Consider the following 15,612-nt stretch of genomic DNA (forward strand, 5'->3'; position numbering starts at 1 on the left):
TGTGGTTACAGAGTTTTAGTTGGACACAGAGAAAGATAGGGGCTTATAGTTTTGCCCCACAACCTTTTACCTCAAGGGTAATGTCAACAATGATGGTTCATGCTCCCCTACATCCAATTATATATATATATATATATATATATATATATATATATATATATATATATATATATATATATATATATCATGTTCTTTCCGACATGCTGAGCTTGCCAAAGGATAAAATGAAAAAGAAAAGGTGAAGATCACCATGACTCTTGCATAAGGTAGAAGATAATAATAAAGGATAGGCCCTTCGTAGAGGGAAGTAGAGGTTGCCATGTGCTTTTATGGTTGGATGCATAAAATCTCAATGCGAAAGAACGTCACTTTATATTGCCCCTTGTGATATGAACCTTTATTATGCACTCCATCGCTTTTATTACTTCCACATCACAAGATCGTATAAAGCTTATTTCTCCCTCACCAATCAATCATACATATTTAGAGCAATTTTTATTGCTTTGCACCGATGACAACTTACTTGAAGGATCTTACTCAATCCATAGGTAGATATGGTGTACTCTCATGGCAAAACTAGTTTAGGGATTTTGGAAGCACAAGTAGTATTTCTACTTGGTGCTGAGAATTTGGCTAGCATGAGGGGGAAAGGCAAGCTCAACAAGTTAGAGGATCCATGACGACATACTTTATCTCAGATATAAAAAAGACATAACTCATTACGTTGTCTTCCTTGTCCAACATCAACTCTTTAGCATGTCATATTTTAATGAGTGCTCCCAATCATAAAAGATGTCAATGATAATATATCTATATGTGAAAACCTCTCTTTCCTTATTACTTCCTATTAATTGCAACAATGACCAAAGCTATGTCTGCCAACTCCCAACAACTTTTAATCATCATACTCTTTCTATGTGAAGTCATTACTCTCAATAAGATCAATATGAACTTTTTGTTTCATTTTATTCTTTTCTTCTTTTCTTTTATTCACCCAAGATCATGGCAAAATGATCAAGCCCTTGACTCAACAGTAATCTTTATTATATATAGCTCATGGACTCGATTACAAAGAGAGATTATAAAGCAAACTCAAAACTAGATCATGCCATAAACTTTATTCTACTAGATCAAGATACTACTAATAGGGTCGAACTAAGAAAAATGATAAAGATAGGAGTTGTGATGGTGATACGATACCGGGGCACCTCCCCCAAGCTTAGCAGTTGCCAAGGGGAGTGCCCATACCCATGTGATTATGTCTCCTTTGTCGGTGAAGAAGGTGGTGGTGATGTTGTCGATGATGCAAGCTTGTCGTCCATCTTCCAAGGCATAGGCTCACCATCGTAGAAGGATGATCGAGTCTCCGGGATCCTCAAGTCTGCAGCCAAACTCATCCTTTTGAATCTATATTCATACTCACAGTTTTGGTTTTGCAGGTCGTAGATTTGGGCTTGGAGGTGCTCGATCTTCTCATGAAGCTTGAAGATGGCCTCCCTGATGTTGTCAGCATCCAGCTTGTGGTTGCTAGTGAACTCCGTGATCATCATGTGATTGGAGTTGAGTCCACGTTCCACCATCCCTTGACACTTGAAAACTTGTTGTTCCACTGCTTCGAGCCTCGCCTCCACGCTTCCGGTCCCCTTTGGTCCCTCTTCATCGCGGATGTGCAGCAACCCATCACGCAACTCAATGGCTTTAGGGTGTCGCAGCACCTCCGCGAGGTAAGGGTTGATGATCTTCTCGAAGAACTTGTCCTTGGAAGCACTTGGTGCCGTCATGATAATCTAGATCTGTCAGAAAAACAGCTCGAAACAAGAACAAAGGAGGTTTGCGTGATATGGGAGTCAAAACCTTCAGGAGAATATATAATGAATTTTTACCGACCAAAATATGTATCATGCAAGAAAACGGAGTCCAAAAGGCACACGAGGTGCTCACGAGGTAGGGGGCGCGCCCACCACCCTCATGGGGCCCTCGTGCCCTTCCCGGACTGCTACTTATTTTTCTATTTTTCTAAATATTCCAAAACAGAGAAATATTGCCTTAAAAATTGTTTTGGAGTCGGTTTACTTACCGTACCACATACCTATTCCTTTTCGGAGTCCGAAACGTTCCGAAAAGTGTCCCTTATGTATTCCTCCGGGGTTATGGTTTCAATAATATTGGTTTCAACGTTTATGGGATTACCTGAGATATAATGTTTGATTCTTTGACCGTTTACCACCTTCGGATTTTTGCCTTCAAAGTTGTTGATCTTTATGGCACCGGAACGATAGACCTCCTCGATAACATAGGGGCCTTCCCATTTAGAGAGAAGTTTTCCCGCAAAAAATCTTAAACGAGAGTTGTATAGCAATACATAATCACCTACATTAAACTCACGCTTTTGTATCCTTTTGTCATGCCATCTTTTAATGTTTTCTTTAAACAACTTGGCATTTTCATAAGCTTGGGTTCTCCATTCATCAAGTGAGCCAATATCAAATAACCTCTTTTCACCGGCAAGTTTGAAATCATAGTTGAGCTCTTTAATAGCCCAATACGCCTTATGTTCTAGTTCGAGAGGTAGGTGACATGCTTTTCCATAAACCATTTTATACGGAGACATACCCATAGGATTTTTGTATGCAGTTCTATATGCCCATAATGCATAATCAAGTTTCTTAGACCAATTCTTTCTAGACCTATTAACAGTCTTTTGCAAAATTAATTTCAGTTCTCTATTACTCAATTCTACTTGACCACCAGACTGTGGGTGATGAGGATATGCAATTCTATGATTAACATCATCTTTAGCAAGCATTTTACGGAAAGCACCATGAATAAAGTGTGAACCACCATCAGTCATCAAATATCTAGGGACTCCAAACCTCGGAAAAATAACTTCTTTAAGCATTTTAATAGAAGTGTTATGATCAGCACTACTAGTTGGAATAGCTTCTACCCACTTAGTAACATAATCAACAACAACTAAAATATGTGTGTATCCATTAGAGGCAGGAAAAGGTCCCATATAATCAAAGCCCCAAACATCAAATGGTTCAATAACAAGAGAATAATTCATAGACATTTCTTGACGTCTACTAATATTACCAATTCTTTGACATTCATCACAAGACAAGACAAGACAAACTTACGGGCATCCTTGAAGAGAGTAGGCCAATAAAAACCAGATTGCAGTACCTTATGTGCAGTTCTATCTCCAGCGTGGTGTCCTCCATAAGTCTCGGAATGACACTTGTGTAGGATCTGTTCTTGTTCATGCTCAGGTACACAACATCTAATAACACCATCTACTCCTTCTTTATAAAGATGTGGGTCATCCCAAAAGTAATGTCTCAAGTCATAGAAAAACTTTTTCTTTTGCTGGTATGTGAAGCTAGGTGGTATAAACTTAGCAACAATATAATTAGCATAATCAGCATACCATGGAGTACTACGAGAAGTACTTATAACATTCAATTGTTCATCAGGAAAGTTATCATTAATAGGTAGTGGGTCATCAAGAACATTCTCTAACCTAGACAAGTTGTCTACAACGGGGTTCTGAGCTCCCTTTCTATCAACAATATGCAAATCAAATTCTTGTAGCAAGAGAACCCATCTAATAAGTCTAGGTTTAGCATCTTTCTTTTCCATAAGGTATTTAATAGCAGCATGATCAGTGTGAATAGTTACTTTAGAATCAACAATATAAGGTCTGAACTTATCACAAGCAAATACAACCGCTAAAAGCTCTTTTTCAGTAGTAGCATAATTTCTTTGAGCATTGTCTAGAGTCTTACTAGCATAATGAATAACATTTAATTTCTTATCAACTCTTTGCCCTAGAACAGCACCTACAACATAATCACTAGCATCACACATAATTTCAAAGAAATTCCAATCAGGTGGCTAAACAACAGGTGCAGAGACTAATGCTTTCTTAAGTATTTCAAATGCTTCTACACAATCATCATCAAAGACAAATGGTATATCTTTTTGCAGTAAATTAGTCAGAGGCCGAGAAATTTTTGAGAAGTCCTTAATGAACCTCCTATAAAATCCAGCATGACCAAGGAAACTTCTTATACCTTTGATGTCCTTGGGACATGGCATCTTTTCAATAGCATCGACCTTGGCTTTATCAACTTCAATACCTCTTTCAGAAACTTTATGCCCCAAGACAATACCTTCATTAACCATAAAGTGGCACTTTTCCCAATTCAAGACAAGATTAGTTTCTTCACATCTTTGCAAAACTCGATCAAGATTGCTCAAGCAATCATCAAAAGAGGAACCATAGACGGAAAAGTCGTCCATGAAAACCTCACAAATCTTTTCAAAAAAGTCAGAGAATATAGCCATCATGCATCTTTGAAAGGTAGCAGGTGCATTACATAAAACAAAAGGCATACGTTTATAAGCAAAAGTACCAAAAGGGCATGTAAAAGTAGTCTTTGATTGATCTTTAGCCGACACAGGTATTTGAGAGAAACCAGAATAACCATCTAGAAAGCAATAGTGTGTATGTTTGCATAATCTTTCTAGCATTTGATCAATAAAAGGTAAGGGATAATGATCTTTCTTAGTAGCTTTATTTAATTTGCGGAAATCAATTACCATCCTATAACCTGTGATAATTCTTTGTGGAATCAATTCATCTTTATCATTAGGAACAACAGTAATACCTCCCTTCTTAGGGACACAATGGACATGACTTACCCACTGACTATCAGCAACGGGATAAATTATACCTACCTCCAGAAGCTTGAGTATTTATTTTCTTACCACTTCTTTCATTTTAGGATTTAGACGTCGTTGAGGATCACGAACTGGTTTGGCATCTACTTCAAAATTTATTTTATGTTGACATAGAGTGGGACTAATGCCCTTAAGATCATCAAGAGTATATCCAATAGCAGCACGATGCTTCTTCAGAGTTTTCAATAATCTTTCTTCTTTATGCTCTGAAAGGTTAGCACTAATAATAATACGATATATCTTCTTTTCATCAAGATAAGCATATTTAAGATTATCAGGCAACAGTTTAAGCTCAAACACGGGATCACCCTTGGGCGGAGGAGGATCCCCTAAAATTTCAACAGGCAAGTTGTGTTGCAGAATAGGTTCATGTTTAAAGAATACTTCATCTATTTTCCTTCTTTCATTCATGAACATATCATTTTCATGGTCTAGCAAATAGTGTTCTAAAGGATCACTAGGAGGTACGGGAATAGAAGCAAGACCAATAATTTCATCCTTACTAGGTAATTCTTCCTCACGATGTTGTTTACTAAATTTAGAGAAATTAAACTCATGAACCATATCATTCAAGCCAATAGTAACAACATTCTTTTCGCAATCTATCCTAGCATTAACAGTGTTCAAGAAGGGTCTACCAAATATAATGGGACAAAAGCTATCTTGCGGAGAAGTAAGAACAAGAAAATCAGCAGGATATTTAGTTTTCCCACACAAGACTTCAACGTCTATAACAATTCCAATTGGTGAAGTAGTATCTCTATTGGCAAGTTTGATTGTGACATCAATACCTTCTAACTCAACTGGTGCAATTTCATTCTTAATTTCTTCGTATAAAGTATGTGGTATAACACTAGCACTAGCACCCATATCACATAATCCATGATAACAATGATCTCCTATTTTAACAGAAATAACAGGCACGCCTACCAAAAGTCTATGTTTATCTTTAGCACAAGGTTTAGCAATTCTAGCAGTTTCACCTTCGAACTGAATAACATGCCCATCAATATTATCAGACAAGAGATCTTTAACAATAGCAATATTAGGTTCTACTTTAACTTGCTCAGGTGGTGTATAAGTTCTAATTTTGCTTTTACGAACAACAGTTGAAGCTTTAGCATGATCCTTTATTCTAACAGGGAAAGGTGGTTTCTCAATATAAGAAGTAGGACAAATAGGATCATTATAAGTGATAGTCTTTTCTTCAACTTTAATAGGTGCAGCTACTTTTACTTCTATGGGAGGATGATATTTAAACCACTTCTCCTTAGGGAGATCAACATAAGTAGCAAAGGATTCACAGAAAGAAGCTACTATCTCAGAGTCAAGTCCATATTTAGTGCTAAACTTACGGAAAATATCGGTGTCCATAAAAGATTTAACACAATCAAACTTAGGTGTCATACCTGACTCCTTACCTTCGTCGAGGTCCCAATCTTCAGAGTTGTGTTTAATTCTATCCAATAAATTCCATCTGAATTAAATAGTCTTCATCATAAAAGAGCCATCACAAGAAGTATCGAGCATGGTGTGATTGTTATCAGAAAGTTGAGCATATAAATTTTGAATAATCATTTCTCTTGAGAGCTCATGATTGGGGAATGAATATAACATTGATTTAAGCCTCCCCCAAGCTTGAGCGATGCTTTCTCCTTCACGAGGCCAGAAATTATATATATATATATATATATATATATATATATAATTGCGATCACGATGAACAAGATGCATAGGGTAATAATTTTGATGAAATTCCAACTTCAATCTTTTATAGTTCCATGATCTCATATCATCACATAGCCTATACCATATCAATGCGTCTCCCTTCAAAGATAAAGGGAAGACCTTCTTCTTAGCAACATCATCGGGTATACCTGCAAGCTTAAATAATCCACAAACTTCATCCACATATATTAAGTGCTCATCAGGATGCTTTGTTCCATCTCCTGTAAAAGGGTTAGCTAGCAGTCTTTCCATCATACCCGAAGGAAATTCAAAAGGAGTTTCATTTTCAATAGGTTCAGTAGGTTGAGGAGCAACTCTTTGCTCTACTAGACGGGGTGAAGATACCCCGAACAAGCCCCTCAGAGAATTACTTTCCATAGTAACAAGTGACAGTAAATTTCAGCACACTATATAAATTTTTCCTTACCAAATTCCACCTACCAAAGGCGCTACACTCCCTGGCAACGACCCCAGAAAAGAGTCTTGATGACCCACAAGTATAGGGGATCTATCGTAGTCCTTTCGATAAGTAAGAGTGTCGAACCCAACGAGGAGCAGAAGGAAATGATAAGCAGTTTTCAGCAAGGTATTCTCTGCAAGTACTGAAATAAGTGGTAACAGATAGTTTTGTGATAAGATAAATTGTAATGAGCAACAAGTAACAAAAGTAAATAAAGTGCAGCAAGGTGTCCCAATCCTTTTTGTAGCAAAGGACAAGCCGGAACAAACTCTTAAAAAAGGAAAAGCGCTCCCGAGGACACATGGGAATATCGTCAAGCTAGTTTTCATCACGTTCATATGATTCGTGTTCGGTACTTTGATAATTTGATATGTGGGTGGACCGGTGCTTGGGTGCTGTTCTTACTTGAACAAGCATCCCACTTATGATTAACTCCTATTGCAAGCATCTGCAACTACAACAAAAGAATTAAGGTAAACCTAACCATAGCATGAAACATATGGATCCAAATCAGCCCCTTACGAAGCAACGCATAAACTAGGGTTTAAGCTTCTGTCACTCTAGCAACCCATCATCTACTTATTACTCCCCAATGCCTTCCTCTAGGCCCAAATAATGGTGAAGTGTTATGTAGTTGACGTTCACATAACACCACTAGAGGCTAGACAACATACATCTTATCAAAATATCAAACGAATACCAAATTCACATGACTACTAATAGCAAGACTTCTCCCTTGTCCTTAGGAACAAACGTAACTACTCACAAAGCATATTCATGTTCATAATCAGAGGGGTAATAATATGCATATAGGATCTGAACATACGATCTTCCACCAAATAAACCAACTAGCATCAAGTACAAGGAGTAATCAACACTAGTAGCAACCTACTAGCACCAATCCCGGACTTTGAGACAAGAATTGGATACAAGAGATGAACTAGGGTTTGGAGATGAGATGGTGCTGGTGAAGATGTTGATGGAGATTGTCCTCTCTCGATGAGAGGAGCGCTGGTGATGACGATGGTGATGATTTCCCCCTCCCGGAGGGAAGTATCCCCGGCAGAACAGCTCTGCCGGAGCTCTAGATTGGATTCGCCAAGGTTCCGCCTTGTGGCGGCGGAGTCTCGTCCTGAAAAGTTCTTTCTTATTTTTTTCTCATCGAAAGACTTCATATAGGAGAAAATGGACGTCGGAGAGACACCAGGGGGCCCACGAGGTAGGGGGCGCGCCCTAGGAGGGGGGGGGCGCCCCCACCCTCATGAGCAGGGTGTGGGCCCCCTGGCCTTCATCTTTGGCGAGGATTTTTCTTTATTTATTTTAGGATGTTCCGTGGAGTTTCAGGACTTTTGGAGTGCGTAGAATAGGTCTCTAATATTTGCTCCTTTTCCAGCCCAGAATTCCAGTTGTCGGCATTCTCCCTCTTCATGTAAACCTTGCAAAATAAGAGAGAATAGCCATAAGTATTGTGACATAAAGTGAAATAACAGCCCATAATGCAATAAATATCAATATAAAAGCTTGATGCAAAATGGACGTATCAGCAACCGTCGGTGTTTTCCAGTAGCACCGAGCCGATAGTGGCAGATGATTGGCTCCGCAGGATTGGAAGGGAGTTAACCACTGCAGGATGCACAGATGCTGAGAAGGTGCGTTTTGCCGTGCACCAATTGGATGGACCAGCAACCTGATGGTGGGAGAATTACACTGTCACCTATCCTATAGCCAATGTTACATGGGACCAGTTCCAGCAGGCTTTTCGCACTGCCCATGTATCAGCAGGAGCTATGGCCATGAAGAAGCGTGAGTTCCGCAACTTACGCCAAGGAGGACGCACCGTTGGCCAGTATGTGGATGACTTTAGCAAGCTAGCACGTTATGCCCCAGATGATGTTGCTATGGATGCAGCTAAACAGGAGAAGTTTCTGGAAGGACTGAATGATGAGCTGAGCATGCAGTTGATGGTAGTAACCTTTAATAACTACCAACAGTTGGTAGATAGAGCTCTCATGCTTGAAGGGAAGCAGCAGCAGATTGACAACCACAAGAGGAAGTATGGACAAGGGAAGTGTAATTCTGGAGCTCAGCAGAGACCCCGTACCCGGAACTCGGGAGGACCGCTACAACATAAGCATGGAGGTCACAATCACACTGGAGGAAGTTCGCACAACCATAGTGGCTCCAAGAACAGAAATGGTAATGGAGGAAGCAACGGACAGAACCGTTCCAACCCAGCAACCCCCGCCAAGAAAGATCTAAGCCACGTTACTTGATACAAGTGCCAGAAGACCGGACATTACGCCAATGAATGTCCTGAAGCTAAGAATGGAAACGACAATGGAAGTTCTGGGAAGAAGCCCAACCCTTTCAACAGGGGACAAGTGAACCATGTTAACGTGAAGGAGATTGAAGCCCAGCCAGATGCAGTAATAGGTAAGTTTTTGGTTAAGTCATTTACCGCAGTCGTTCTTTTTGATACTGGTGCATCACATTCATACATATCAAGGGGATTTGTGGATAAGTATAAGCTGCCCACCAAAGTTCTTAGTACACCTATGTTAGTGAGATTGCAAGGAGCAGAGTATATGGCAAGCCAAGGATGTTTTCAGATGCCATTGACTATAGGTAGGCATGTTTTCCCCTCAGATCTGATAATTTTGGAGTCGCAAGGTTTGGATGTGATTCTGGGTATGGATTGGCTATCGATGTATGGGGGAAACATCGATTGCGCCAGTAAGTCGATTTTGCTCACCACCCCAGAAGGAAGAAGGATCAAGTATGTATCCCGGCATGTGCCGATTAGGACTCAAGTAAATTCCTTATCGGGAGTTGTACATGAGGAAGTACCAGTGGTGAGGGATTTCCCGGATGTATTTCCAGAAGAGTTGCCAGGCATGCCACCGGATAGAGACATCGAGTTTTTGATTGAGCTTTTGCTAGGCACGGGGCCAATATCTAAGAGACCGTACAAGATGCCTGCACAAGATTTAGAGGAAATTAAGAAGCAGATTAAGGAGTTACTGGATAAAGGGTATATTCACCCAAGCTCATCACCTTGGGGATCACCAATACTTCTAGTGGCGAAGAAGGATGGATTGTTGAGGATGGTTGTTGATTATCGAGGATTGAATGAGGTGACGATCAAGAACAGATACCCACTACCAATGATCAATGATTTGTTTGATCAGCTGCAAGGAGCTAAGGTGTTTTCCAAGACCGATCTGCGATCAGGGTACCACCAACTGAAGATTCGAGAGCAGGATATACCTAAGACAACTTTTACCACGAGGTACGCGCTATATGAGTATACCGTTATGTCATTTGGCCTGACTAACGCACCTGCCTATTTTATGAACATGATGAACAAGGTGTTTATGGAGTTTTTGGATAAGTTTGTTGTGGTGTTCATTGATGATATTCTGGTCTACTCGAAGAATGAAGAGGAGCATAAGGAGCATTTGCGTTTGGTACTTGGGAAGCTCAGAGAACATCAACTATACGCCAAGTTCAGCAAGTGTGAGTTTTGGTTGAAGGAAGTTGGATTCCTTGGACATGTTATATCCAGAGAAGGAATAGCAGTAGACCCCGCCAAAGTCGTCACTGTGACAAATTAGGAGGCACCCACGTCAGTTGGAGAGATCCGGAGTTTTTTTGGACTCGCAGGATACTACCGGAGGTTCATTGAGAATTTCTTGAAGATTGCAAAGCCTATGACGGAGTTGTTGAAGAAGGACACCAAGTTCAAATGGACTGAGGAATGTGAGGCTAGTTTTCAGGAGTTGAAGAAACACTTGGTTACATCACCAGTGTTGATCCTGCCAGATCAACGCAAGGATTATGAAGTGTATTGCAACACTTCTCGTGGAGTACTTGGAGCAGTGCTTATGCAGGAAGAGTTGTTTCATATGCCTCACGACAGCTTAAACCCCATGAGTTAAATTATGCTACACATGATTTGGAGTTAGCAGCCGTTGTGCATGCGTTGAAGACTTGGAGACATTTTCTCATCGGAAACCATTGTGAGGTATACACGGATCACAAGAGTTTGAAGTATATCTTCACGCAGAAGGAGTTGAATCTCAGGCAGAGGAGATGGTTGGAACTCATTAATGATTATGTTATGAAGTTGCACTATCATCCCGGAAAGGCTAACGTAGTAGCCGATGTGTTTAGCCGCAAGAGTCATGTCAATACACTCATGACCGGGGAGTTACCCAAGGAGTTAGCAGAAAATATTCGCGAGCTATGTTTGGAGATAGTTCCGAGAGGTTATGTAGCAGTATTGGAGATTCAGTCTACTTTGATGGATAAGATCAGAGAAGCTCAGAAGACGGACAAGGAGATTGCCGAGATAAAGGAAAGGATGAGCAAAGGAAAGGCTAAAGGATTTAGTGAGGATGAGCACGATACCTTATGGTTCGAGGACCGCATATAGGTGCCAAATTATCAGGAGATCAGGAAGCTGATTTTGCAGGAGGCCCATGATTCGCCATATTCGATTCACCCAGGAAATACCAAGATGTATCTGGATTTGAAGGATAGATTCTGGTGGACCGGAATGAAGAAGGATATTGCGAAGTATGTAGCAGTTTGTGATGTATGTCAGAGAGTGAAGGCAGAACAATAGAAGCCAGCGGGATTGCTACAACCATTGCCGATACCCTAATGGAAGTGGGACAAGCTAGGCATGGATTTTATCATGGGATTACCCAGGACTCGTTCAGGCTATGACTCGATATGGGTTGTAGTCGATCGTCTGACGTAAGTAGCTCATTTCATCCCAGTGAAGACCACTTACACCAGTACTAAGTTGGCAAAGATATACATGACCAGGATCGTATGTTTGCATGGAGTTTCAAGGACCATTGTACCAGATAGAGGAACCCAGTTTACCTCAAAGTTTTGGAATCAGTTGCATGAAACTTTGGGAACCAGGCTAGAGTTCAGTACAGCTTTTCACCCGTAGACAGATGGACAAACTGAGAGAGTCAATCAGATTCTGGAGGACATGTTTAGAGCTTGTGCGTTAGACTATGGATCTAGTTGGGACGACAATTTGCCTTACGCAGAGTTCTCTTACAACAACAGCTATCAAGCCAGCTTGAAGATGGCCCCTTACGAAGCATTGTACGGAAGGAGGTGCAGGACACCATTGTTGTGGGATGAAGTTGGAGACTGACAGTTGTTTGGCCCAGATTTGATTAAAGAGTCTGAAGAGAAGGTTAAGCTGATTCACGATAGACTCAAGGTATCCCAGTCCAGGCAGAAGAGCTATGCATATTCTAAACGCAAGGAGACAGTTTACAAAGTTGGAGACAGAGTGTATCTCCGTGTATCACCACTTCGAGGAGTGAAGCGTTTTGGAGTTAAGGAAAAGTTATCGCCACGTTTTGTGGGACCATACAAAGTTTTGGAACGTATGGGAGAAGTAGCTTACAAGTTGGAATTGCTTGAAGGATTGTCAGGAGTTCACGATGTGTTCCATGTTTCTCAGTTGAAGAAGTGCCACGCAGAGATGGCTGATATTCCTCTAAGACATACAATGCCATTGGAAGCGATACAGTTGGATAGCGATTTGACCTACGAGAAAAAGCCAGTCAAGATTCTCGAGTTTTCCAACCGTGTTACATGCAGCAAGGTTATCAAGTTTTACAAGGTTCAGTGGAGCCACCATACTGAAGATGAAGCCACCTGGGAACACGAGGAAGACCTGCGGAAGGATCACCCTCACCAATTTTCTAGCCAACCCGAATCTCGAGGGCGAGATTCATCTTAACGGGGGTAGGTTTGTAACATCCCAAATTTTCAATTTGGAATGTTATACAATAGGTCATCATTGCATATCATATTTTATTGCATTTTGACTTGATCCTAGAAATTCTACGCAACTCAAGGACCCACAGAGAGAGTTGGGAATTTCGTTATTGTCATATTTGAGTTTTTCTCAAATCTTGAAAAGAGGATCATTTGATTTTAATTATTTTCTCTTCGAATATTTTTTATAAGAATAAAAGAGAGAGGATAAAATGACTTCCTCAAAATAAAGAAATATTGGAGATTTAATGTTAAAATCAAATAAGAGTTTTATTCGGATTTTTATCACTATTTTATTTGAATTAGGAAAAATATGCGTTTTTAAGAATTGCACTAGAGTCCCAAATAAATGTTCACCTTGTCCGGTAGATTTTTAGAGGACGGGGAAAATTTATTTCAGGATTTTTGGAGTCCGTTCAATATTTCTTTTATTCGTTTTTCTGCGTGGAATATTTTTTTCATTTTAAAAAGGAAACCGACTTTGGGCCGTATCCGCCTGGGACTCCGCCTGGGGGGAGGCTTTAAAAGCCGCCGAGGCGCAGCCTCGCAGCCCACCAGCCCGCCGAGGACAAAACCCTAGCCGCGCCCCGCTGCCGCCGCCGACGCCGCCCGCCACCGCCGCGCCGCCGACTCGCCGGAGCCGCCCCGCCGCCAACTCGCCGGAGCCGCGCCGCCGCCCCGCCACCTCGCCGCCGCCGGTTTTCTTTGACCGGTTCGATTTTTTTTGGTAAAAACCTAGATGCGTTTTCTTATTTAGATCATTTTTTTGGTTTAGTTATATAGCGGATGTTTGTCCGTACGTTCGTTTTAACGAATGGTTTTCACCGTTTAGCCACAGATAATGAACATTCGTTCGTTAGCCTGTTCGTCAGTTTTTCTTTTTCTCAGATTTTTCGCGATTATTTTCGATCGTGATTTCTGATCCGATTTTCATTTTAGTTTATCTTTTCGCTCGTTTATCGGAATCAGGCGATTCAAGCGACTAGAGTTTCGTCTCGAAGCCCTATTTCTATTTAATCAACTTAAACAAGTTTTTGCTACTGTAAAATTTGACTTTAGTCCATATTAGTAAATGAAGCTTGTTTCTTTCGCAGTTTGAGTTTCGTTGCTTCGTTTGATTTGATTCTTTTTGTAAAGCGGAGTTCTTAGGTTGAAATTTCTGGTGAGATCTTCTTATTTGAGTTTTACCCATGCATCTTTGCTTGATTGCTTATTGTATGCTTGTTTTATTGCGATAGAGTACCCGGAGTGCGAAGCGTGCTACTACGAGTCTCTAGGTTTCACGGATCATCAACAAGGCAAGTAACACTTTGATCATACCCCTTTACTACCCAGTTTTATTGCATTAGATCAATCCTCAAACAATTGCATGATTAGGATCTGATTAATATGTGGGTTTTGGGAAGTAGATGAGGTAGTACTTATTCACCTGTTTATTATCAAACCTTTGGGAGTTACTTCTATGTTGCTTATATTGCTATGCTATGCTCATAGACGTGGTTTGGGTTTGAGTGCATCCATGACAGATGTGAGTATTGTTAATTAATGGTTAAACTTAAGGTGGCAACTTTAATACACATCTGGGTGGATTGAAGCACCTGGGGAACCCAGTGATTGCCTGTATTTTGGAAATCCGGGGTACCGTGTGATTCTCCTATGGACTGCCACCCAGACTCAAAGGGATCATAAGATTATTCATGCTAGAAACTTCCGTGTGCAGCCACATGCCAATATGGGCTCTGGCATAGTTGAGTAAGTTGTGGGAAACCTTTCCATGATGGGCTAGTAGATGTAGGGGATTGTAGGTGTACAAGCCTATCTATCGATTAAGGGGACCTCTTCGGAAAGACTGTGTCTCGGTCATCCGTTTCTCAAACATCATGTAGTGCGAGAAATATGACGGAGGAGATCGAGTCTTGTGGCGAAAAGTGCACAAACCTCTGTAGAGTGTATAAACTAATCATGGTTAGCCGTGTCCCCGGTTATGGACATCTTGAGTATCTAGTTCTTGGATTATCATGTGGATCTCATCACTCTATAATTAATTTGTTGGGTTTTTAATGATTACCTTTAATTGGGATTGAGATGGGGTTTACCATTCTCAATGTTTTTCAACAAACTTTGTAGTTAAATAAAATATATTCCTTTGCAGTAGGGAAAAATTGGCTTTCCGCAAAACATATTAACCATACAGCCTCCACCAGCCACATATGCATGTAGTGATAGCATTATTCTGTTCATTACTCTCTTGTGTTACATTGCCAGCATATTCCATATGCTAACTCGTTTCGGGCTGCAACGTATCTTGTTGCAGACTTTTCAGACGACAAGTAAGGAGCCTTAGGTCGTGGTCTTTCACTCAGTGATGCCGTTGGAGTTGATGGACTCACTTTATCTTCCAAGCCTTCCGCTGCTATTGTATTAGATGGCCTTAAGCCATATTTATTGTAATAAGTTCTCTTTTGAGACATTCGATGTAATAAGTGTGTGATTGCTACTCTGTTATAAATCCTCAAGTACTGTGTGTGTCAGCATTATCGATCCAGGGATGACACTGATGCACAGAGATCAGACTGTTTGAGGTCTGGTCGCTACAATGGATTTATACTAACTTATCTCACAAGTTCTTGTTGAGTTTTGTGTGGATGAAACCTTTAAGATTTAGGGAAACCGTGATATGAAAAGAATTAAGGAGACACAAAAGCTCAAGCTTGGGGATGCCCAAGGCATCCCGGGTTACTATTCCAAGAAGTCTCAAGCATCTAAGCTTGGGGATTCCCCGGTTGGCATCCCACCTTTCTTCTTCAACAATTATTGGTCAGTGTTGGTTGTGCCTAAGTTTTTGCTTCATCACATGATATGTG

The sequence above is a fragment of the Triticum dicoccoides genome, chromosome 1A (assembly GCF_002162155.2).
Source record: "Triticum dicoccoides isolate Atlit2015 ecotype Zavitan chromosome 1A, WEW_v2.0, whole genome shotgun sequence".
NCBI classification, from domain to species: Eukaryota; Viridiplantae; Streptophyta; class Magnoliopsida; order Poales; family Poaceae; genus Triticum; species Triticum dicoccoides.